Source organism: Oryctolagus cuniculus, chromosome 11, assembly GCF_051225735.1.
Source record: "Oryctolagus cuniculus isolate XC-2025 breed Fujian yellow rabbit chromosome 11, ASM5122573v1, whole genome shotgun sequence".
Lineage (NCBI taxonomy): Eukaryota > Metazoa > Chordata > Mammalia > Lagomorpha > Leporidae > Oryctolagus > Oryctolagus cuniculus.
Genome location: NC_142877.1, coordinates 81,245,290 through 81,272,438, shown reverse-complemented (window position 1 = coordinate 81,272,438; position 27,149 = coordinate 81,245,290). Strand labels below are relative to the sequence as shown.

At 39.2% G+C, this 27,149-nt stretch overlaps 1 long non-coding RNA gene across 2 annotated transcripts in view; it reads right to left on the bottom strand.

The window, feature by feature from the left end:
• The window catches only part of LOC149123544 (uncharacterized), a 240,457-nt gene that overhangs the window by 23,653 nt on the left and 189,655 nt on the right, over window positions 1–27,149 (bottom strand). Inside the window, exon 4 of one of the 2 annotated variants that reach the window (XR_016217153.1) lies at window positions 20,814–20,969. The exons of the other annotated variant lie outside the window; for it this stretch is intronic. This is a non-coding gene — a long non-coding RNA (uncharacterized LOC149123544). Of the gene's footprint in view, window positions 1–20,813; window positions 20,970–27,149 lie in introns of those variants that run through there. 2 annotated transcript variants of the gene reach the window in all.

The window sequence follows — 27,149 nt, the reverse complement described above, 5'->3', positions numbered from 1 at the left end:
CCATTTTTATAGCAGTTCACTTTACAAATGTTAAGCTATGGAATCAACCCAGACTGATGACTGGATAAACAAAATATTATACACATACACCATTAAATACTACTCATGCATAAAAAAAGAAATAAATTCTGCTTTTCCCAACAGTTTTGATATAATCGGATACCATTATACTTAATGAAATAAGTCAGTCCCAAAAAAAGAAATACCAAATGGCAACTAAAATATAGTGTCCTTAAAAAGGCAAAATATATGAGTGAAATTTACATCTTGAAATCTGATTATTATTTATAGCCCTTGACTATAGTCTTGAGGAATAGTGATTTTTCTACATACTACTTCTTGAATTATTTCATGGAGGAGTAAGCTTGTAATTATTAAGTAAATTGTAAGCAGATCATCATAAAATTAAAAGAAAAATAAGAAATTAAGGAGGAGGCACCATGGAAGGGAAGAAGGGTAGAAAATATCATTATGTTCTTAAAGCTGAATATATGAGATGTTATGTTCATTATGTTATTAAAGCTGCATATATGAAATACATGAAATCTGTTTCCTTTATATAAATAAATATATAATTGTTAAAAGGTCACTGCTTAGGAAATTTGATATTATCATGAAAGTAATAGGGACAGTTAGGGCTAAGGTAAAGTTCAAGACTGAGAATGGAAGAAGAACTAGAAGTTTCAAGGATATGTGATGGACATAGTGGAAAATTTTTGACACTTCCAGAATTCTTTTGAGTTAATTATCATAATTGTGCTAAGTATCAATATTTATTGCTTCCATTTTGTTTGTTTTCAGCTACTTATGTTTATGATGGTAAGTAGTGTTAATGTAACAGTAAAGTATTACAATTTGGGTAGAAATATGGAAATTTTACTTGATTTAATTTTGCTATAGAAGTTGCAATCAGGACCCAGTGCAGTGGTATCATGAGTTAAGCCTCTTCCTGCGGCAGTGACATCCCACATAGGCACCAGTTCATGTCCCAGCTGCTCCTTTTCCAATCCAGTTCTCTGTTAATGGTCTGGGAAAGCAGTGAAAGATGGTCCAACTGCGTAGGCCCCCGTACTCGCATGGGAGACCCAGGAGAAGCTCCTGGCTCCTGGTTTTGGATAGACCCCAATCTGGTTCTTTCAGCAATTTAGGGAGTGAACCAGCAGATGGAAAACCTTGCTTGCTCTCTCTCTCTCTCTCTCTCTCTCTCTGACTCTCTCTCTCAAGTAAATAAAAATGTTTTTAAAAAGTTGTAATCAAATGTGAAAAATACTAATACTATTCTAAATACATTTTAAAATCACCTTAAGAGTGGGCATTGACCTAGTAGTTAAAACACCCATTTCCCACATTGGAGCACCTGGGTTCAATTTTCAACATAGGAGATCAATCCCAGCTTCCTGTCAATGCAGACACTTGAAGACATCAGGTGATTGTTTCAATTAGTCAGGTTCCTACAACCCGCATGGAAGACCTGAATTCAGTTACCAGGTTCTAACACCTTACCAGCCATGTGGGCATTTGGGGAATATATCAACAGATGGGAGCTATGTCTCTCTGTCTCTCTCTGCCTAATAAATGGAAAAATAAAATTTTTAAATTAAATAAAATAACCTTAATGAAAACCAGTTATTTTTCTAAATTAACATCCTGGTGATGTTTATATATTTTATACATGCCTTAAATACTACAAATTATGATAGTAGATAATTATCTGAAAAAAAAATTAAGACGTTGGACTCTAAGGGAATAGTAATAAACATCCACTTTGGTATTGGCTTATCTCATTATGATTCTTTAATTCCTTGCAAACATGAAAGAGAAACTCCTAGAGAATCATGGTTTTACTCCATAAACTCTTATGTATGTCCAAGTTTATTGAACTCTTGTTCTACACTTGACCCAAGGTTCTCTCCTGAGTGTCTCTCCGTGGAAAATCTGGAGTTAAAAACTAAGGTGCTCTTTTAAAAGTAAACCAATCGTTAAAACATCCTTTGGACATGGGAGAAATAAAGTCAACATTAACTAAGTCAGTAACTTTCTACAAAGCACAGTCAAAAAAACAAAAGTTGTCAAAGTTTTAAGGTAGAAGAGAATAACAGATACACAGAGGTAGGCTACAAGATTTCAAAAGACTAGCAAATTTCTAATCACATTTTTTTTGTTCTTTTAAGATTTATTTTATTTCTTTGAAAGGCAGTTAAAGAAAAAGAGGCAGGGAAGGAAGGAGAGAGGGAGATATGGAGGCAGAGGGGGAAAATAGAGAGAGAGACATCCCTTCTGTTGGTTCACTCCTAAAATTACAGCAACAGCCAGACCTGTACCAGGAAGCAGTCAGGAGCTTGGAGGTTCATTCAGTTCTCTCACATGAGTAGCAGGAGCCAAAGTAGTTGGGCCATCTGACACTGCTTTCCCAGGTGCATTTGCAGGGAGTTGGATTGGAAGTGGAGCAGCCGAGACTTGAACTGGCACCCATATAAAATGCCAGTGTCATAGGCAGTAGCTTAGGCTGCTATGCAACAATGTCAGCCCTTGTAATTTCTTTTTTGAGACCTGAGTGCTATCTACCTGTGCATTTGGGTTCATAAAATGTCTCTTATAATAAATTTCCTCTATTTTGTTTTATGTTTGAACACACTTAAAATTAAAGATTGCTGACCAATCTTGGAGGAATTAAAAATCTAGAATAATAGAATATTGTATCAAAAGTTATACCTTTCAGATAATTCTCTCCATAACCATATGTAATCAAATAAGACCAAATTCTACATTTGTTTGATGTGATACCACAAAGACAAAAGGCACAATATTATTTGCCTAAAAATGTGATTAATGCAATTCTAGCAAACGTATGGCTGCTGTATGAGAAGATTCTACTTCAGACCATTGAAACATTCCGTCTTGGCATTCTTGGTATGCACGTGCACACACGTATGCACACACAATGCTACTGTTATGAGTTATACAGGACTCGTCTCCGCCCAGCTCAGGCAGATGTTTAAGCTCTGATGTATTTGTGTTAATGCTTGATGGATTAAGGGTGGTTTTGATATCTGAGAGTGGGTCTGGTGGGAGGCCTTTATTTAGGTCATGGAGGGCATCCATTCAGAGGATGGTTCTCAGGGTGATGGTTGATTTGAGTTCAAGTTCTGTTTATCTGCTCCAGCTCCATCCAGGCTCATAGAGTGACTGCTCCTCCACACTAGCCATGGCAGGCCTCTAGTCAGACACTGGACTGTGGGGACACCTAATTCTGAACTCTAACCTCAATCTGTAAAGGTGAAACAAACCTTTTCATTTCCTAGAAGTTCCTTTGGGGTATTTTTGTTGAAGTAATAAAAAGTGGATTAACACATCTACACACAACCATTCTGAATATAAATATTTTCACATAGGAATATTTGAGGAATGGGTCACTGGATGTTTTGCAGGGTGGATCCTATTTCTTGATGTTATGATCACCATTTATTGCTTCCACTAAATGTCAAATTGGAGAGACAGTCTCAGCAGGATTAAATACCAAAATAGGCTTCAAATGAATTTCCTGACATCTCTCTCCTTGGAGGCCATTAGGAGGACTGACAAGTACTTACTTTCAGAAGAAGTATTCAAAGCTTTTGAATAATCAGGCAACTGGATAAAGCAGAGGTGAAATACTATAAATATGTTTAAATATTTTTTTCATAGTTCCTTAAAGTTTATAGTCAGTAATTTTCATCCATCTAGTTTCTAACAGAATTAAAATAGTGTAAAATTTTGGAGAATTTAAAATTATAATTTAGTCTTTTATTTTTGTAATAATAAGTGAAAATAATGAGTAACATTTGTTGAGAAAGTAATATATGCCTACTACACATCATGCTGAATTCTTTCAATTTTATTTTTTGTTGATTATAATTTATTTAATCTTCACTCTTCATATACTAAATAAATATTTGAAATTAGACTTAGATCAAAGAACTTGCTCACTCAAACAGTAAAGGAGTAAGTTGGATTTAAAGCCACATTCAACCTGACCAAAAGGTTCACACGCTCCTAACCACTCTGTTACCTTGCTATTATTCATCATCATATCTTTTAATAATCAGAATTCAGTTTGATAAAAAATATCAAACTATTATGACCTCTAAGTGGCAAAGTTCCATGAACTTTTTCAACTCCAATACAATTCAATGAAGTGGAACAAATCAGTTTATCCATGTCATGTTCTATTCTGGGTTTATGGCACTCATCTTTGTATCCTATACTCTGCCATTCTTACTGAAACTGTTTTCAGTAGCAGTAAAATCAATGTTTCTGGCAGTGTGCTACAGAGGAACAATTGGAAGGTAAGATCCAGAAAGATGTTTCTAGGCACATGATATTTTCTATCCCTTTTCTTCTACTTTTAAAGACAGAATCTAGCATAATAGGTCTTTTTGCTATTGGGGAAAAATCACTCTGACAGTGAATGCAGAAAGAAAGATTCTCCTAAGAGAGCCATTGTCTTCTCTAAAATATTATTTTATTATAAATATTATAAATTTCCAGTTTATAATCTCTAGACAGCATAAACTACTGAAAAAATCTAAGAAAATGTGATGATTTACATGTGAACAACACAATCAATGTGTAAATTTAGTGTTTCAAGTTTGGATATAGAGAGCTGGGTGTTCTATGTATTTTTCCCCTGTAGCATGATGCAACAACATCTTCTTATTTTTGGGATGGAGAAACAACACATGGGGTTGTTGACAGTTACTCCAGTAATAGACACTATGTGCAGTTAAGACCTGTGTGCATAATTCACGGAAATTCTATTTTACTATGCAAATGTGACACAAAATTTCAATTGGGTGCTCATCAGCTTAAGAGAGAGAGAAGAAAAATTTTCAAGATGTGGCTTTAAATTGCAGAGTACTCCATTTCAGATTCTGTAAATCGGCATCAATATCTACTTTATTTATTGATAAAGATACTAAAAAGTGCTTCTAGTTAGACAAATGCCTATGACTGACTTTGATACTGCTTTGACTTTAAGCTTAAATTTCACCCCTTCTTCTTGATGTCCATGATAAAGGTCTCATGCATTTGTCCTATTCAGAGACCTGAGGGGTTCCTTTTGTTTTTGTTTAAATATAATTTTTTTTTAATTTTTTGTGACAGGCAGAGTGGACAGTGAGAGAGACAGAGAGAAAGGTCTTGTTTTGCTGTTGGTTCACCCTCCAATGGCCGCCGCGGCCAGCGCGCTGAGACTGGCACACCGTGCTGATCCCATGGCAGGAGCCGGGTGCTTCTCCTGGTCTCTCATGGGGTGCAGGGCCCAAGCACTTGGGCCATCCTCCACTGCCTTCCCGGGCCACAGTAGAGAGCTGGCCTGGAAGAGGGGCAACCGGGACAGAATCCAGCGCCCCAACTGGGACTAGAACCCGGTGTGCCGGCGCTGCAAGGAGGAGGATTAGCCTAGTGAGCCGCGGCACCGGCCTAAATACAATTTATTGCAGCTTAGTGTTAAAGGAGTCTTTTTTTCAATATGGTACTGCTTATTTAAGCTACAGAAGAAAACGTATAGAAAAAAATTTTTCAGATGACAACAGTATACCAACAATATCATAGAAAACAAAACCAAAAACCTATTATATTTTGAATCATGCCCTTACTTGTTATCCCTCCCCTCCAAAAAAAAAAAAAATAAAAGCATTTTTTAAAGATTTATTTATTGATTTGAAAGGCAAAGTTACACAGAGAGAAAGAGAAGTCATCCATCTGTTGGTTCACTCCCTAAATGTCTGGCCAGGAGCCAGGAACTTCTAGATCTCTCACACGGGTGCAGGGGCCCAAGGTCTTGGGCTATCTTCTATTGCTTTCCCAGGTTATAGCAAATAGCTGGATTGAAAGTGGGGGCAGAGGCTGGCGCCGTGGCTCACTTGGTTAATCCTGAGCTTGTAGCTCTGGCATCCCAAATGGGCGCTGGGTTCTAGTCCCAATTGCAGTCCAGCCTGGGAAGGCAGTGGAGGATGGTCCAAGTGCATGGGCCTGTGCACCCGCTTGGGAGGCCAGGAGGAAGCTCCTGGCTCCTGGCTTTGGATCAGCATAGCACCAGCCATTGGGGCCATTTGGGGAGTGAACCAACGAAAGGAAGACCTTTCTCTCTGTTTCTCCCTCTCACTGTCTATAACTCTACCTGTCAGATTAAAAAAAAAAAAAGAAAGAAAGAAAGAAAGTGAAGAAAGTGGGGCAGTGGGGACTCGAACAGGCAACCTTATGGGATTCCAGCACTGCAGGCTCTGGCTTTACCTGCTATGCCACAGCGCTAGCCCCTTATTTTTACTTTTCTTAATTTATTTGAAAAGTAGAGAAAAAGAGAGAGACACACAGACAATATAGATTGTCTATCTGCTGGTTCACTCCCTAAATGCCCTCAGCAGCCAGGGATGGGCCAGGCTGAAGCCAAGTGCTGAGAATTCAATCCATCTTCTCCATGGATGGTAGGACTCAGGTACTGAGCCAATACCTGCTGTTCCCAAGTGCACATTAGCAGGAAAGTGGAATCAGAAGTGGAGCCAGGACTTTAATCTTATGACCCTAATAGGCAATGAAGGTATTGCAAACAGCATCTTAACCATTGTGTTAAATACCAGATCCAGAAAAGCAAGCAATTTTTTTAAAAAAATAAACTGATGGGGATTAGGAAGGTCTGATTGGATATTATTTTGGGGAGAGGAAGAAACTTTCCCCATGTGATCCAGACAATATTTCTCTCAAATTTATTTCTCTGAAAGTGTATTTATTTGAAAAGCAGATGGAGAGAGAGAGTGAGCAAGCAAACTGTCTATGGAGCTAGGAACTCCAGTTTCATCTCCCATCTGCTGCAGGGCCCCCAGTACTTGGGCCATCTCTGCTTCCTTCCCAGGCACACTAACCAGGAGCCAGATCATGAGTGGAGTGGCAGGGTCTGTTACAGGTGCTCCAATATGGGCTGCTGGAGAAGCAAGTAGCAACCTACATTCCTGCAGCACAACACCGACCCCAGGTTTCTCAGTTTAGATAAAGGCTGAACCTAAAGAAAGCAACACATAGGACACAAAAACAAAACAAAACAAAGCAACAAGTGAGGCCTCATCTAGAAATGTGAAGTGGCTGACTTTTTTGACAGAGAAGGGAAAAGATACATGACAGTGGCCAGCCAGAGCTGGGTTATGCTGAATGCTGGGGCCAGCCTGCTGGGACCGTGTGACTGGCAGGTAGTAAACCGGACAACCACAACTTGTGTAGGAGGAGAGGGAGGATCCCAGGGTAACGCAGCAGCAGCAGGAAGCAGGCGGTTCTGAATGGTTTCATGAAGTTTGCCAGTTTGTTCAGGATCTCTCGCAGGGTCTTGCTCCCTCCTCTATGGTGTTGTGTCACCCTGAGCCTAAGTGGTAACAAAAGCACCTTCCCTGTTTAAAATAAACTGGAATATGCAGATCATGGTAAATGTTTAGGGAAAACAGAAGGGAGAGGTAGAGGTAGAGCAATTAATAGATTGAGAGATTGAGCCAGCACTGTGGCGTAGTAGGTTAAGCCTCCGCCTGTGGAGCTGCCATCCCATACGGGTGCTGGTTTGAGTCATGGCTGCTCCACTTTGGATCCAGCTCTCTGCTTAGGACTTGGGAAAGCAGTGGAGGATGGCCCAAGTGCTTGGGCTCCTATACCCACATGGGAGACTGAGAAGACGCTCCTGGCTACAGGCTTTGAATTGGCCCAGCTCTAGTCATTGTAGCCATCTGGGGAGTAAACCAGCAGATGGAAGACCTCTCTCTGTCTTTAACTCTGCCTCTCCAATAAATAATTAGATCTTAAGAAATGAGAGAGAGATTGATGAGGGTCAATATCAGTGTCCCCAAATTTGATTTGAGCTCTCAAGTAAAATTTATAGAATCACTAGGGACACTACTATTTCTTTATTGCTATATTTAGTCCATTAAAGCATTGCTTTGAAGAAAACATACAGCATACACATGTGATTGAAAGTTACACTAAACAGCACAAACTGGAAGAAGAGAATTCTAGGCTAAAATTGGCTTAATTTGAAATTTCCTACTACTTCAGTGTATATTATAAATCAGTAAATCCAGTTTCGGAAAGTTCTTAAATAATGTTCCCAATTATCTTAACACTTTCATGAAAAATATTTTGATTTGAAATCATTTAAATGCAGTAGGTACTAAGTGAAGAAGTTAAGATACTGCTTGGGACACCACACAGATCCTATATAGGAGTGCCTGGGCTCAAGTACTGGCTCTGATCACCATTCTAGCTTCCTGCTAATGCATATCCTGGAAGGCGGCAGATGATGGGTCAAGTGCTTGCATCCCTGTCACTCATCCAAGAGACCTGGATTGAGTCCCAGGTTCCTGGCTTCAGCCAGCCTGACAGTTGTGGGTATTAGGGGAGTGAACCTATGGATGGGAGATCTCTGTCTCTGGATCTCTACCTTTCTAAGTAAGTAAGTAAAAATAAACAATGATAAAGTCATTTAGATGGCTAGAGCTACGAGTATAAATGATTTTGTATGTGCATTGATTTCCCAGGAAAGTCTGAAATTCTTTCCACATAGGCTTATATAACTTCCCCTTTGTGCTCATTTGTGAATCTTACGAGATATCATGCACATAATCCACCTCCATTCATAATAAGCTGTCCAACTTAACCACTTAGAATTTTGTCAATTCCTCCAAATTTTACTATAAAAATATCTTATGAATCAGGAAAGAATGGCTCCTGGCTCCTGGCTTTGGCTCGCCCAGTTTTGGCTTTTGCAGCCATTTGGGAAAGAAGCAGCTGATGGGAGATCCCTCTGTCTCTCCCTGTCTGTCATCCTGCCTTTCCAATAAATAAGTGTTTTTAAAAACATTTCAAACATTCTGAAGGATTCTACCCTAATACTGAAAATAGAAGAAAAAGGAATCAAGTGAATTGAAAACTAAAAGCATTTATTAGAACTTAGTATATAGTAAATATTAACTCAATATATTTATGAATTAAAACAGATACTTTCAGACTGGATTATAAAATAATCTAGGTGTATTATGTTTACAAAAAATCAAATATGTGTTAATATTAAAAATCAAAGTTTGTATTATTCAGGTATAGCTAAATTACTGAAAGTCTAAAAAGTTGCTAAAGGGGAAAACAGTATTATAATTAAAAAAATTTTAATTCACCACGAAGACAAAATAATTCCAAACTAGTTTCACTTTATGATACAGATTAAAAATGGCAAAAAAATTAAAAATTAAAATTTTCAAGGAAAAACTTTGCCACTCAAAACAAATCTATTGGTTTATTTAACCACAGTAGCCTTAAAACCATCAACACAGACATCAGAAGCACAGTTCCTATGAAAGGAGGAATTCACAAGCTCCGCTGATCAGCACTCTGGTTAGTATGAGGTGGTCTCCAAAGTAGCTATTCGGAGCCGCGATGTGGAATCCTCAAGTAGCACTGCCTAGTGGAAGGTCCTCAGGTCAGCCCGGCGCATGTGTTCAGAAGAGATGAAAATATTTCTCACAAGACCCTGATTAGTTCTCCTAAGAGGGGTGTCACAAAATCCAGTGTGTGTCTTCAACCTGTCTCTCTGGCTTCCTGTTTTAAGACTTGACTGCCCTCTCTCACACCTGCTCCTATCATTGCCAGACACCACAATATTAGGCAGCCAAGAGACCCCTCTCCAGAGCTGAGCCAGTGCTGTCACCATGCCCTGTAACCTCCAGAACAAAACACGTTCAGTGAGCTCCAGGAAACTCTTTTCTCCGTAAGTAGCTGGTCTCACGTATATTGTTTCAGTAATGAAAAATGGACCAATATTGTAGTGTAGTCATTTTATCACCTGTCATAAAAGACCATCAGCAACCTTTCTATCAAATGGTGCAACCTTCACTGAACTCATGAATTTAGACACTCATTTATATACCTACTTAACTAGAAATTCCATCTGTTTCCAAAAAAAAAAAAAGACATATGTTTTTTGTTTTCTTTTTTTTTTTTTTTTTTTTTTTTTTTACAGGCAGAGTTAGACAGTGAGAGGGAGAGAGAGACAAAGAGAAGGGTCTTCCTTTTTCCATTGGTTCACCCCCCAGATGGCCGCTACGGTCAGCACACTGCACCAATCCAAAGGCAGGAGCCAGGTGCTTCCTCCTGGTCTCCCATGTGGGTGCAGGGCCCAAGCACTTGGGCCATCTTCCACTGCCTTCCCGGGCCACAGCAGAGAGCTGGACTGGAAGAGGAGCAACCGGGACAGAATCCGGTACCCCAAATGGGACTAGAACCTGGGGTGCCGGCACCGCAGGCGGAGGATTAGGCTAGTGAGCCACAGTGCCAGCCAAGACATATGTTTTTTAAATCCCAAGGTCTGTTGTTAAATTTGCATCCTTCAGGATCTTGTTTGCCCTTTAATAGGGAAGTTAGTGGTAAAATGCCATAAGTAAGATGGCAATGCTCGAAACATTTGGACATTTCTTCATTTCTCAAACTCCTACTCAGTGCCGTATTGAGGTTTCCAAGTTACTGTACCAGGCAGCAGAGACATAGAAATGAACACAGTGTTGTCATTGTAATAATGATTCTCTAAGTTAGGGAGAATTACCATAAACAGATGAGTTTTTAACACAATGTGGTATTAGGTTCTAGTAAGTATATATTTGGTCTTCATCACTGGTTACTGGCCAAAGCCACTAAAGCCCAAACAGTAATTTCTAAACAGTAAGAGCCATAGAAATATTATTAAAGCAATATTTGACTTCTGTCCCCTGGCTCCTGCAACAGCTCAGGAACAATAAACTGAAAGGAGCATCCTCTGCTCCTCATGACGAGAGCATTTCAACCTTGTCTCACTTTATGCTAATGAAGTGACTTTCGGAAAGGCTCTCGGGGTTCCTGCCGGTTGCTAGGGAAGGAGAGTTGTGACCGGAGAGTTGGACCTTTCAGCACCACTTCCTGAATTCTGGGAAGGGGCCAGGGACTACAGGATGACCTAATCATCAAAGGCCAATCGTTTAATCAGCTACGCTTTTTTAATGGTCCCTAAAATCATAAATAAAATAAGCAGCAGCAACAACATCAAAACCCCAGAAGTGGAGTTGAGAGAGCTTCCAGGACAGTAGACACAAAGAGGTTCTGAGGGAGCAGTAGGCCCAGAAGGAGCATGGAGGCTCTTAGCACCTGCCTTCCCATACCTCGCCATATGCATCTCTTCCATAAATGTAACTGTTCTAAGAAACTGGTCAATGTAAATAAAGTGTTTTCCTGAGTTCTGTGACTCATTCTAAGAAATTATCACACCTAAGGAGGGGATTGTGGTAATCCCCAATGTGTAGCCTGTCAGGTGTATGAAAAACATTGGACTTGCAATTGGCAGCTGAAGTGGGAGTAGTAGTATGGGACTGAGGCCTTAACCTGTAGGGTCTATGGTCACTCCAGGCAGTTTGTGTCAATACTGAATTAAACACCAGGACACTGCTGGTTTCATTGAAGAAGTGCAAAATTGGTCGGTGTGGTAAACTTCCCCCTGACTCCCACTATAGTTGGTTTCAGAAGGGTTGTGAGAGTAAGTGTAGAGCAAAGGTTCTTCCTTCCTTTGGATAATAAGAAAAATATGAGCAAAAGCCTTTGAGAATCCAAAATGAGCAATGAATTCCTCCCTGAGGAATAGAGAAAATGTTATTAGAAAAGGTGATATTTGAGCAGGTCAGAGAAGAGTGGTTTGTCAAGGACATAAAGGCAGAGTATTAGGGAAAGGCAGATGCAAGACGAGTTCAGTCTGCAGGCTGGGCGGTGCACTGGGCAGCAATGGAACAGAGGAGAGGGGATACTGAACAGAATACCTGCAGGCTCTTCTAAAGGGATTGGAATCCTGCACCATGCAGTTTCCACCTTGATGTAAAGATGGCTCTGTATGTTGGAGGAAAGGGACAGAAATTCAGAATAAGTCACCATGGTGACATGAGGGTGACATAATTGTCATAGAATAGCTTCTGGGTTCTAATTGGATGCCCAGAACTGATTCTACCTGGCACCCATTTTCCTACATGTTGGTTTTGTCTTAGACTCCAACTGGTGAGAGAAAAGCTGCCAGAGAGCAAGAGCAATATTCTTCTCCAAGTTCTAACACAAAATAAAGCAGTGTCAATTTTCCATGGCCTTTTCAAGCGGGCAGGCAGCTACCAGCTGCTCTGGGATCACATTCTTCCAGGTTCTACTCTATGCAGCATGGGAATGCCTTCTCTGGGTAGCAACACTACAAATCCAAGATTCAGTTGACTGTACCAACCTAAGTAATAACTCTCATCCCTGGGGAAAAAAATCACTAAGCCGGGGGTGGAGTCCTTAGTCAGGACTGGAGAGGTGTTCATCTCAAAAAAAAAAAAAAAAAAAAGAACCATTGCATTAGGCAAATTGGGCGCCCTCATTGAAAACACTAATGAAAGGAGAATTGCATGCTGTGTCAGAAGCAAGCAAATTATATCTGCACCACCAGACATTCTGGTAGCAGAGTGGAGAATGGGGCTGAAAAGAGAGAGCAAAGTAATTAAACTGATAGAGTTCAAGAGGAGAAGTAAAATATGGAATAGTTTATTTAGTAGAATCTATTCACCCTTTGAACGATTGCATGTGGAAGGGGAAGGGGATAAGGAGTTAATTCTAACTATTTATATGCATAACTGGAACTGATGTTAGAGATATTTTCAGGATATAACTCACACTCTCAGGATGTAACTCACACTTTCTCCTGGTAGCCTCTCCTCATAAGATCCTAATGAATAGATGCAAAATCTCTCTGAAATAATTACAAATACTAAAACACTTAGAAACTTGCAATAAAAAACCCTCACATAAACACATAGGCATACATTTTCTTGGATTCTAATCTATGTGCTGCTAATTAATGCAATGTTAATTAAAATTGCAAGTTTGTGGTAATTTTATCGCCATCACAGCTGAGTTCTCAGTGAAAACTTTTTAAAAAGGTATTCCTATAAGCCCTCTGAAAGAAAAATTACCTCCGACCTGAAGTGTTTCTGGTATTTGATTTTAACTGTTAAAGAAATGTCCTTAAATACAGTTTCAGAAATATTTCAGCAATGGAAATTTTAATCAAATCAGAACTAGTAGAATAAAACTAATTCAAAAACTCTATAGGCTTATTTTCCTTTAAGAATACTAAATGTACAATGTAAATTTTAGGTGCTATTTATCAAAGGATTCAGAGGAAATGGAAATTTTTCAGTCTGGCATACTCCATTAGTCTTTCAACTTGTTGCTCATTACTAGAGAAGATAGAATGTTTTATACACAATATGCAAGCAATTTAAATTACCTAAATGAGTCCGTTTAAGTAGCTGTCATTTCTATATCTGAACCTTCCCTCGGAGAGCAATTCCAGATCCCATTTAACTATGCCATTCAGTATATGTTACTGACAGACCACTTCCATGATTATCTGCACACTCAAAACTTATTACTTGTAGACGCCATTCAAAGAGCCCAGTCAACAAAAGGCAACTTTATAACTATGTGTTACATAAAAGATACCATTTTTGTGAGGAAGCAAAACATTTATAGTGTAGTTTGTGTCATTTGAAGACAATGACAAGGAAACAGAAAAGTAGGAGGAAAAAGCAAATTTTCATCAACAATGTTTAGATATAATGACTTAAAAGCTAATGTCAGAGAATGGGCCAGCTGGTAAATACAAAGATTCCGCAAAAATTTGTACACAGGCCAAGCAATGCCCATGCTCTCCTAACTGGAAACAACCAGTAACCCAGTGAGTGGACACTAAATCAGGAGGTAGACAAGGACAGAGGCCACCACCTACATAGACAGCTGTCCCGGCCCTCTGTAAACAAGATTTTTCTCTTCTATTGGGAAAGGGAAAGCAGAACTAAAAGCTCAGTGAGAGAGGGTAAAGAAAGCTTTTGGCTTTGATGGCATAAATGTCCAGCGGGTTCACCAGCCTGCTGAAAAACTGGACTTTTCCATCTCTGAGCCTCATTTCCCCTGTTTGTCAAACATGACCAATAATGCCAGTCAATGATAGGATATATATATATATATATATTAATTAGGAAGGCATGGGCTGCTCCAGTCAGCATGGAAAGGTGATCCATTCAATCAGATGTAGATCCTATCTGCCTATACCTGCCCTCTCTTCCTAATGTTCATGTGGTGACTAACTGAAAGGTGTAACCACACAGCATGAGTAGAGGCTCGGATCATTTATCTTGTTCTCCAGCTTCTTTCTGTGCCTAATCTTTTCTCTATGCACAAGACTAAGACTCCATGTATAGCCACCTGTTTCCAATGGCAGCTTTTCCTGAAAGCCCTATAGTAGAATGAGGGTCTAAAATATGGCTGCCCAATTCTAAAAACTATAGAAAAATAATTTGTTACCTGTAAGAAAACAGAGATTAAATCATTTGAACAGGTATAATGTTTTCCAGTTGCATCCAATTTGTTACAAATGACAGAATTATTTTAAAAATCTGTCACTGATGCAGAACTTCTCTCCACATGCATTCTTTGTAAATTCCCTCAAATTATTTCCTAAGTACTGATGATTACCACATCTATGCCTCTAGTCTTAATATCTTCAATTATATCTTTAAGAGTTACATTTATTGGGGGGCCAGCACTATGGCGCAGTGGGTTAATGCCCTGGCCTCAAGGACTGGCATCCCATATGGGCACCAGTTTGAGACCCGGCTGCTCCACTTCCCGCTCTCTGCTATGGCCTGGGAAAGCAATGGAGGGTGGCCCAAGTCCTTGGGCCCCTGCGCCCATGTGGGAGACATAGAAGAAGCTCTTGGTTCTGGCCGTTTCAGCCAACTGGGGAGTGAACCAGCAGATGGAAGACTTCTTTCTCTCTCTCCCTCTCTCCCTCTCTCCCTCTCTCCCTCTCTCCCTCTCTCTCTCTCTCTGCCTCTCCTCTCTGTGTAACTCTGACTTTCAAATAAATAAATAAATTTTAAAAAAAGAGTTACATTTATGCCATTCAATCACTTGTTCAACAAATATAGATGAGTATTTAGAAACTGCTGCATGCCAGGTCTTTGCTTGGTATTGGTTATGCAGCACCGAATGAAACAGATACTCCAATGAGAACACTTCTAAAAACAGATAAAACCTTATCTTTCACCAAAACCAATTCATTTTCCTGTCTTCCATAACTCAGTGAATGGCATCCACAGTCAAGCAGTTCCCCGGGCCAGAGTCCCAACTGATAAACTTAATTCCTTTCCCTTGCTGTTCAATACCCCACCTAAAATCAACCCATCCATCATGAAAGCTGATTCTCTGAAATGGAAGAGCCCTTAATGAATACTTGTTAGGACCATCTTAGTAAGACAAAGAATATTTGTATTTCTATATCTCATCTAGCATTTCCATTAAATTTTAGCTATATTTGAATTTTATAAATTATATTTGAGGGTAAAAAGAATAAAAGAAAATAATATTCACCTAGCAGACAGGAAAAATTTTCCTCTCTCACCTCTTTTTGTAGCATCCTGAAGCATTATTGCTCTGGCCTTCTGTGCACCCCATGGTAGCTCTAACCATCATTTTGATATTGATTCCTCCTTGAGATTTGTACCACAGCAATTGTGACCTCTGACTCCCCATTTTCCCATTGAAATGTATATGTTTCGCCCCTGCTAAGAAACAACCCACATGTTTTGTCTTTTGAAGCTCAAGTCTCAGCCTAAAATTTTCTTGGCTATTACACTTTATATTCTATCAGCAAGAGGCAAGGTTCAGCAAGTGAACACTATTCTTTTGGTGGTGTTATATTCTATCTGAGTTTGCACAACATCTGAAATTGCAGGCTGAAACAGTGGGTCAAATACATAGTAGCAACTGCTGGGCTTTCAACAGCTTTTTTTTTTTTTTCACTTTACTGAAAAATCCTGCAAGACCCATGCTGTTCTATCACAGCTAAATTCTTTCTCTGAATAACTCATATTCAAACTTTTCCTTTATTTTATGGCTAGGAGAATTTCACATATTAAAGAGGGTTCAGGCAGGTCAAAAGAAATACATAAATTTGGAAGTGCTAAGATTGTCATTACAAGGTAAGAATAATACAAAAACTAACATTGGTCCCTTCATAGCAGTTGTATTTTTTAACCTATTATCACCTTACATCTTTTGTGCTTTAAATCACTACATACTCATTCGTTTAACAAATATTTACTGTGAATATCCTCAGATGCTTGTGAATCAAGCCCTCTTTAACCTAAAGGGGTGACAGAAATGAAGAAGTCATTTATGGCGCTAAATACACATTTACTTTGCAAGAAAGGTAATATACATAAAACCTTACTAAACATTATAATTGATAACACCTAAATTAAAATTTACTCATTTATCCTCTGGTTATTGGCCTGAATATCATAGTAGAATATTGAGAAAGGACCCATATACGGACTTCCTTCATAAGGAAGAACAATTCCAAAGAAAGCAGAGCCAGGCTACCTTGTGAAAAGCAAGCGAATTTCGCCATTGTCTTTCATTCCACTCACTAACTCCCTCAAGCAGCAGCACACAGGTGCTGAAAATGGATTCCATGCTGCAGCCTTGGTTATGATTGTCGTTAAAGCAAACCAATGTCCTGTCTTCAAACACCTTACGTTCTGATGGAAGACACATAAAACTCAAATATCACAAATACCCGGCTATAAAATGGGAAATCTCTTATAAACAGAAAAAGGACCCAATCCAGAGCAACATAATCTATGCTATGCCCTTAGTTTTTGTCTACATTGATTTTTGCTCTATTCTTACAAGCAAAGAGCTATTAAGAAGTTGAAAAGTGCTAACTTCAAAGGGAAAATTTACAGGACAACCGAAGATCAACTCGTCTTTTTTCCATGTCCTCATGCCTCAATTTACATCCTGCATACATCCTCATGACAGTGGATAAACTTTCTCAAAACTTGTAAGTTGTCCCTACTTTCTGGTTGTGAACTTTCCATTTTATACCTGGACAGAACAAAACAATGGCTGCCTTCTTTCCTTGTTGAAGTATTTAAAAGCGCAGGGAGAAGCACAGGTTTTGGAACAACAAATCTACCATTAGCCTCCCTGCATCTCATCCTTCCTGTCTGTGATAAGGGGATATAATCTTCGACTAGAGAGTTATGATGGGAATTAACATCAATAACAAATCCTGTGCTGTACTCAACAGAATCAAAATACACAGCCTGTTCTTTCCAGTGGCAGAGTCTGGAGAAGGTAGGCAGCAATGACCTCCTGAAAGGGGACAGAAAAGAAGGAAGAACAGATTACCAGCTCCAGGTGGCTGGAGGAGAGAATGTGTTTGGGGTCTGAGGTCTGGCACATCTTTGTACCCTTCAATGACACCTTGCTGGCAAGCAAACCTCTGCAGAGTGACTTGGTGACAGGATGAAGGTGAGGCTGACTGTGGTAAACCCTCATGGTGTGGTACCAGATTGGCTGCCCTGGATGTGACCCTAGATGTAGTACAAGGCACTAGCCGTTACTGCCCTACACAGCAGACTCCAGGCCAGAAGAAGAACCAGGACAAAGACCCCCGGGTGCGGGCAGCCATCTAAGCCCTTGCTTGCTCCAAGGATGTCAGCTCTGACAGCATCCACAAGGAGGTCACTCTGGTTGCTCTGTCTGTGAACAGGACTCAAGATCCCTGATTATTGTTTCCTGAGAATAAATTACCTTTGCTGGGGCCAGCACTGTGGCTTAGCAAGTTAAACCATTGCCTGTGTTGTTGGCATCCCATAAGGGCACTGGTTAAGTACTAGCTGGTCCACTTCTGATCCAGCTCTCTGCTGATGTGCCTGGGAAAGCAGTGGAAGGAGGCCCAAGTGCTTGGGCTCCCACACCCATGTGGGAGATGCAGATGAAGTTCCTTGCTATTGGGTTCAGCCTTGCCCAGCTCAAGCCATTGCAGTCACTTGGGGAGTGAGCCAACAGATGGAAGATTCTGTCTGTCTGTCTGTCTTGCTCTCTCTCTTCTCCTTCTCTTTCTCTGTAATTGCCTTTCAAATAAATAATATTTAAAAATTAAAATTAAAATTTACCTTTGTGTAAAATAAAAAATAAAAATAATAACTCTGCATGTATGTGTGTTTTAGTTTATTTATTTTAATGGTAGAGTGACAGAGAGAGAGGAAGAGCAAGAGAGAAAGAGGGTTACTCCCTAAATGGCCACAACAACCAGGGCTGGGCCAAGCTTAAAAGCAAGGAGCCTGGAACTTCATCCTGGTCTCCCTCTTGGGTGGCAGAGGCCCAAGTACTTGACCCACCTCCCACTGCTTTCCAAGGGAATTATTAGGGAGTTGGATCAGAAATGGAGCAACCAGGGCTCAACATGCACTCTGATATGGGATGCTAGCAGCACAGCCAGCAGCTTAACTTGCTGCAACACAACACCGACCCCATGTACGTGTGTTGTTCTCTCATAAACATTTTCTAATTTGTCTTCTTGCACCCATTGCTTCTTCTCCAATTCAAATTGAATACAACAGCCTGGATGGCATCTCTCAAACCTTTGAAATTTCATACACAAAATTGAACTATCTAAAGATCCACCACCAGCTCTTGCTCAAAACTCAAGAGTCAGTGTTTTTCATCCTAGCCTAATATCCACAAGTGCCCAAAGCTTTGAAGTTATACTCATCTTCTCTTTTTCTCTATGAATTTACATTTAATTCCCTATAAACATAGTCAAGTTCCCTGAAAAAAAAATCACATACAGTTTTACTGCTTGTTATCCTTCCCTGTGCTGAACATCCTGATACAAGACATTGTTGTCTCTCACTCTATCACAGTCTTTCAGTTTTTCCTTTCATGTTTGTATGAAGTAAACAAAGTAGTTCTTAGTGGTTCTTTGTAAACAAAAGACAGATATGCCACTCACTGATTTGAAGCATTTCAATGATTTCCTGTTGCAACTAAAATAAAAATGGAATTTTCAGCCCTAATTTATAAGCTGTTGTATGATCTGGCCCCCTCTGGACCACCATGTTTTTATTTCAGCCCTCCAAATCTTGCCTTCCTCACTCCGTTTCAGCCACATTGCAGTGTCTAAATTCACCGTTTCCGATGCTTGATATTGTTTACTCCAAACATCCCCTTTGCTCACCCAACATCATTCAGCTCTAAAACTGTGCCCCACAACTTTGTCCTTTACCAACACAATCAGTTAATCCTGCTATTCCAAACCCTCTGCGGCTCCTTCCCTGACTCAGAATACAGATGAGCACTTTAGAAATACATACAAGAAGTGACACGGTGTACCCCTGTCAGAATTTGGTAGTCTCACACTGACCCCCCTCTGTGTTTCACTACAACTTGTTTTTTTCTCTCCCTAGGATAATACTTCCACGGGGACTCTTAGACTTTCTTTGGGGCTCTAATTATAGTGCCTGAATTCAAGGCAACATAATGTCTGTGATTCTGCCTCTTTTCATCCTCTGTTGGACACTTTGATCAAAAAAAAAAAAAAAAAGAAAGAAAAGAAAAGAAAAAACACTGCCCTAGTTCTGATCACGCATACTGACTGTGTACACGGCTGTTCTCCCCACTACATTTCACAGCTATGCCATTTTGCCTGAAGTTATGCTCCAGAACTTCATAATTCTATTTTTAAAACATAAAAGTATTTCCTCCTTATGAATTTAACTTCTTGGATACTTTTCCATCACCAGCCCACTGCCCAGAGCCAGCAGTGGAGTTCAAGGGCAGCAAGGCTGACTTCTCTGCAGGTGGACACTGCCTTCCAGGATTCTTTCTTTGCTGTTCCAGGTTTGTCATTTAATGAAATAGGCAACTCCAATGTAATACATTCCAAAGCTGGTTTGATGTCTCAGGTAACTAAGAAGTACAGGTGAATGATAACTGATACAAATCATCATGGATAAATATATCTCTCTGTAGGTTCATTCTCCCACTCATGGCCATGATGATGATGATTAGGTTTTACTCTACATTTATGGCTCCTTTGTATTTCATCCATTTTACTATCCATAAAGTACCTATTTATCATCTGTTTCTGTTCATTCGCTTATTCGCCTCGGAATAAAAAAAAAGATGAATAAAGCATAGTGGCTGGCCTACAGTAGATATTCAATTGAATTTTAAATGAATAAACAAATTGATGACTGAGAAACACAATATGTATCTACAGGGACTTTATATTCTGCAAGGGAGACAGAAAGGAAAACACAATACAAGACACTGACATTAAGAAGGTATGAAATACACAGAGAATATTGCCAGGCATATAGCAGGCAACAAATATTTGCAGAATGAATGAATAAAAATGAATACAGAATGCTATAATGAGTACTCAAACAATATATTTCACTTTGTGTTTCTATGGGGGTGCAAACTGTTGAAATCCTTACTTAATGCATACTAAACTGATTCTCTGTAAAAAAAAAAAAAAAAGAAATTATCAATTCCCAACTTGACTCTCACTGGGATTAAACATGACAATAGGTCTGCTCTGATTTCATCATCGTTTAAAAAAAATCATCTATTATTTTTCACTTTATGTTTCTGTGTGGGAGCAAACTGTTGAAATCTTTACTTAATGTATGCTAAACTGATCTTCTGTATATAAAGAGAATCGAAAATGAATCTTGATGTGAATGGAAGGGGAGAGGGAGTGGGAAAGGGGAGGGTTGTGGGTGGGAAGGACGGTATGGGGGGGAAGCCATTGTAATCCATAAGTCGTACTTTGGAAATTTATATTCATTAAATAAAAGTTTAAAAAAAATGAATACAGAATGAGTAGGGAAGTACTTACTATTTTTTGTAGGTATGAAACACCTAGTTGTCTGAGGTGTGACAGGGAGTGAATTACTGAGGTATCATCTTGGGTTGAGAGGCTTAACCTGCTGCTCCTGCTGCTCCTGCTGCTCCACAACTCCAGCCCCTCAGCTCCTGGCTTTGACCCTCTTGAGGACATTCTGGAAGTAAACCAGTGGATAGGAGTTTCTTTCTTTCTTTCTCTCTCTCTCTCTCTCTCTCTCCCTCCCTCCCTCCCTCTTTCTCTCTTCTCTCCTTCCCTCTCAAATAAATGAATTTTAAAAAGCAAATGCTATTAATTTTCCCAAAATATAAGGCTTCTCCTTGCTCCTATGCTATTTCCATATACTTGTCGTTGTGTTTGTTATTTATTCTAGTTAGCATTGTTCTAAGAAATGAAAGTAAAAATTTTAAATTATAAGGATGACTCATATAATACCAATATTAACTGCAAATACAAGCATGGTAAATCACTGAATTATACAATTCACACAAGAGTACCTGTATGAATTAAAATCCTTGAAGATGGATATTAGGAAAAAACTATGCATGGTCTTCAAAACTTTCTGCACTGAAATAAACTATCCTTTAATTCTATTTTGCACAAACTTTTAAAGTATTTATTTACTTATTTTTATTTGAAAGTGGAGAAAGAGAGAGAGAGAGATAGAGAATAAATATCCACTGGTTCACTTCCCAAGTGCCTGCAACTGCCAGACTGGGTTAGGCTAAATCCCAGAATTCAGATCTCAATCTAGGTCTCCCACATGGGTGGAAGGGACCCAAGTACTTGAGCCATCATCTACTACCTCTCAGAATGGGCATTTGCAGGAAGCTGGAATAGAAGATTCAGGAACCTAACCCAAAGTCAAGCATTCCAGTATGGGATGTGGGATGTGGGTATCTCAAGCCCCTTTCAAGGAACATTTTAAAGTGCTCTCATATTCTGTAGCTCATATATGCATTTTTAATTTACTGTTACTGGAAGAATGGAAATAATGTAAAAGCTTAACTGAGTTGTTTAGACTCCACCTGATACACACACATGGTACCAACACTATACATTCAGGCTTACTGAATGATAATGGAGCTATGAGTTTTGCCCTCTTTTTCTTCTTTCATTGTTTGAAGCCAGGTGGTTGCTAAAACAGGGCCCTAGAGACAAATAGACCTGAACACACATATTGTACTTTGTCTTCTCTATTCGTGCTCTTGCTGCTTTGTCCCTTTGCACTCCACTGATAAAACTTAAAGACAAAGTTACTAAGAACTTTTAGACCACTATAGTATAACACTTAATCAAGCAAAGAGCTGCTCTAGGCATGAACCCTGCGCAGCTGCACAGGTTGTATGCTCAGGAATGCTACCCTGGGCCTAAGGCACAGAAGCATGAACCTGAGCTGTGTCCAAGGAACTTTATTTTTCCCAGATCTGAAGAAGGCTTGAGTGTGAATAGAATGAATATAATTGATTTATAGTAATTTGTCCTAGTAATTCAATCTTCCACATTTAGATGTGTGGGGACAAAAGTCAGAGGTCTCAATTAATTGCAGGTTCTTAAACCTGGCTACCAGGGTTTAAGATCTGCTCCATTAGTCTACTGATGGTGATACCTTGGGAAATCACTTACACTTCTCATGCCTGTTTCCTCATCTTTAAAAAAAAAAACAAATAGCATGTATTTCATATATAGAGATTTAAGAACATAATGGTATTTCCCATCCTACTCTCTCTCCCTTCCTCCTCCTTCCTTCCTTATTTTTCTTTTCATTTTACACTGACATAATTTCATTTTATTTTACAATCACAAGCTTAACTCTCCACTAAATAAAGAATACAAGAAATAAGTATAAAACCACTGTTCTTCAAAAGTATACACAGGGCTATAAGCAACCACATTTTAAAACGTCAATTTTGCTCATATATTTTACATTCTTTGCACTCTGTATATTAGTTAACACAAATCAGGGAAAACATGATATTTGTCATTTCGGTACTGGCTTATTTTACTAAGTGTAATGGCCTCCAATTTCATCCATTTTATTGTGAGAGACAGGATTTCATTCTTTTTCACAGCTAAGTAGCATTCCATTGTGTATATATGCCACAATTTCTTCATCCAGTCATCAATTGATGGACATCTGGGTTGATTCTATATCTTAGGTGTTATGAGTTGAGTTTCCCTAAAATGGGGATACAGATAAAACCCTTTCAGCTGGCGCCGCGGCTCACTAGGCTAATCCTCCGCCTTGCGGCACCAGCACACCGGGATCTAGTCCCGGTCAGCGCGCCGGATTCTGTCCCGGTTGCCCCTCTTCCAGGCCAGCTCTCTGCTGTGGCCAGGGAGTGCAGTGGAGGATGGCCCAAGTGCTTGGGCCCTGCACCCCATGGAAGACCAGGAGAAGCACCTGGCTCCTGGCTTCGGATCAGCGCAGTGTGCCAGCCGCAGCGTGCCAGCCACAGCGGCCATTGGAGGGTGAACCAACGGCAAAGGAAGACCTTTCTCTCTGTCTCTCTCTCTCACTGTCCACTCTGCCTGTCAAAATAAAAATAAATAAATAAAGAAAAAAAAAACCGATAAAACCCTTTCTTATGCTGATTTCATTTCCTTTGGGTAAATTTCCAGGAGTAGAATGGATCAATCATATGGCCTATCTATTTTAAAATTTATGAGGAATCGGCTGTCGCCACGGCTCACTAGGCTAATCTTCCGCCTTGTGGCACCGGCACACCGGGTTCTAGTCCCGGTCAGGGCTCCGGATTCTGTCCCGGTTGCCCCTCTTCCAGGCCAGCTCTCTGCTGTGGCCAGGGAGTGCAGTGGAGGATGGCCCAAGTGCTTGGGCCCTGCACCCCATGGGAGATCAGGATAAGTACCTGGCTCCTGCCTTTGGATCAGCTCGGTGCGCCGGCTGCAGAGCGCCAGCCGCGGCGGCCCTTGGAGGGTGAACCAACGACAAAGGAAGACCTTTCTCTCTGTCTCTCTCTCTCACTGTCCACTCTGCCTGTCAAAAAAAAAAAAAAAATTATGACGAATCCCAATACTGTATTCCACAATGGTCTCACTTGTTTACATTCCCACCAATAGCATATTAGGGTAACTTTCTCCCCACATCTTCACCAGCATTTGTTAATTTTTGATTTTTGGATGACAGCCATTCAAACTGGTATGAAGTGAAATCTCATGGTGGTTTTATTTGCACTTCCCTGATGGTTAGTGATCCTGAGCATTTTACATGTGTCTTTTGGTTATTTATATTTCACCCTGTGAAACATGACTCTTCGTATCCTTAGGTCTTTTCTTAACTTGATTGCTTCTTGGCTGGGTTGTTGAGTTTCTTGAGCTCCTTATATTAATCCTTCACCATATGTTTCACTTGCAACTATTTTCTCCCATTCTGTCAGTTGCCCATTCATTTTGTTGAGTGTTTCCTTTGCTGTGTAGAAGCTTCTTGGATTGATGCAATCTCATTTGCCTATTTTTGCCTTTATTGCTTATGCTTCTGAGATCTTATCCAAGAAGCCTTTGCCTATGGTAATCTCTTGCAGTGTGTCCCCAGATGTTTTCCTCTAGTAATTTGATGGTTTCAGGTCTTAGAATTAGATCCTTGATCCACTGTGAGCTGATTTTGTACAGGCTGTAAGGTAGAGATCTTGCCACTCTACTGCATGTGGAGATCCAATTTTTCCAACACCATTTGTTAAAGAGACTGTCCTTTCTTCAGGGACTTATTTTAGCTTGTTCATCAAGGGTTAGTTGGTTGTAGATGCATGGACTAATTTCTGTGGTCTGTAATCTGTTCCGTTGGTCCACATATCTAGACTTGTGCCAGTAACAGGCTTTTTTTTTAATCATAACTTCTCTGTAATATGTCTTGAAATCTGGTATTGTGATGTCTCCAGCTTTATTTTTATTGTTTAGGATTGCTTTAGCCATCCAGGGTATTTTCTGGTTCCATATGAATTTTAGGGTCATTTTTTCCAGATCTGAGCACAACATTTTTGATATTTTGACTGTAAATTTGAGTGGTGTGGACTTTTGATATTAATTCTTCCAATCCATGAATGTGGAATTTTTTTCTTTGTGTTTGTGTGTGTGGTCTTCTATTTATTTCTTAATGTTTTGTAATTTTCATTCTAGAGATCATTTACATCCTTGGTTAAATTTACCCCAAGGTATTTGAAATTTTTGAAGCTATTTCTGAGACTGACACTACAAGTTCTTTCTCAGCCATGGCATTGTTTATGTATACAAAGGCTATTGATTTCTGTGTGTTTATTTTTGCATCTTACCATTTTGCCAAACTCTCTTATGAGTTCAATAATCTCTTAGTGGAGTCTTTCCATTGCTCTATATAGAGGTTCATGCTATCTGCAAATAGGCATAATTTGAGTTCCTCCTTCACCATCTGTATTCTTTGATTTATTTTACTTGCCTAATGTCTGTCACCAAATTTCCAGAACTATATTGAATAGCAAAGGTGAACATAGGTATCCTTGTCTGGTTCTGGATCTTAGTGGAAATACTTCCAGTTTTTCCTCATTGAATATGATGCCAATTGTGGGTTTGTCGTATACTGCTTTGATTGTGTTGAGGTGTGTTCCTTCTATGCCCAATTTGCTTAAGGTTTTTTTTTTTTATCATGAAAAAATGTTGTGTTTTATCAAATGCTTTCTCTTCATCTACTGAGATAATCATATAGTATTTCTTTTTCAATTTATTAATGTGATGTATCACATTTATTGATTGGCAAATGTCAAACCATCCCTGCATACCAGAGATAAATCCCGCTTGGTCCAGGTGAATGATTCTTCTGGTGTTATTGCATTTGATTGGCTAATATTTTGTTGAAGCTTTTTGCAAAGATGTTCATCAGGGCTATTAGCTATAGTTCTCTTTCTTTGTTGTATCTTTCCCTCAGAGGGTTTTTGAACTTTCAATAAGCACACAATACATGTTAGATGTTGTTATAGAGAGAGATTCTGGAATTGTTCAAATATTTACTGTTCATGCTCTGTATCATTATCATTGACCTATTAGACACTAAGAGACAAACACTAATGAAGAAAACTAAATTGTGCCAGGAGAAGGCTGTCAAAGCATCTTCAACCATCAAGAGAGAGGTCTTGAATCAAAATATGGAATTGATAGCACATCAAATGATGCTACTAGAAAAGGACCATTAATTGTAGCTGGCCAGATAATGTTTCATTTATAAAGAAAGAAATCACAGTATTTGCCAGCACTTTGGGCAAAAGTAGCACACACAGATGGGTTACACAAAGTCTGTGAACATTTCATTCTTTAGAATGAGCTTCCTGGAAAGTGGATCACAATCTTAAGGGTAGGGATCCTAACTGACAGTTTCATGTTCTTTCTGATCCTAAGACAGACTAGTTTACCCAAAGAATACATAAACAAATATTTTAAAATTGTGTATTGACTAGAGTCTTTGAGATTGACTTCAATAAACATTTCAGTGAGGTTTCAGTTATGATAGATGTAGGCCTATCTTCTCATAAATTTTAATAGCCCATATGTACAAACTGGTCCATTTGCCAATAAGCACATTTATTTGTAAGCTGGCCAGTTCTTTCTATTCAAAAAGTGAAGAAAACATTCAGAATTTGCAAGCATAAAAACCATTATCATCCTTACTTCAGACTATTGGCGTAAGATATTTCTACTTAAAATAAATATTCCTAGTTACTGCAATAGACTTCTATCTTTATTAAACTACATTTCATTTTCTATGTAGCAACACTTTCAAAATTATAAATCTGATATCACTGTACTACATGAAGCTTCCCAATAGTTTCCAAATGCAATTAGAGTAAAATCAGAAGCACGTAACATAACATTAAAGATTGATGTTATCCTCCACCTAAGTTTATCACTATCTCCTCTTTCAATAAATATATTCTATCAAGCAGGTGCTCTGCCTGTTTCTGGCAGACACCACCAAGATCCTTCCCTTGTACTTAATTGTATGTTGGCTCAAAATTCACCAGCCCTAGATCTGCCCAAACCTGACTTCTTATATTCATTAAATACTTTGGGGAAATACCACTTTCTCAAAACAGCCTTTGTTGGTTATCTTTGCCTAGGTCACTCTCTACTCTATAACTCTAGTTCATTTTTTTAAAAATTTCAGAGAACTTTATTATTCTTTGTGTTGCTTGGTATTTATAAGTTATTTGCCTTACCCTAGTAAATAATCTGGGATTCTTTTCTATTCATTATTGTATCTCCATCATCTAAAACTGTCACTGGCACCTAACAGGCATTAATATGGTTAAGTATTTGGCTAAATAAATGATTGAATGAATGAATAAACTGCCTC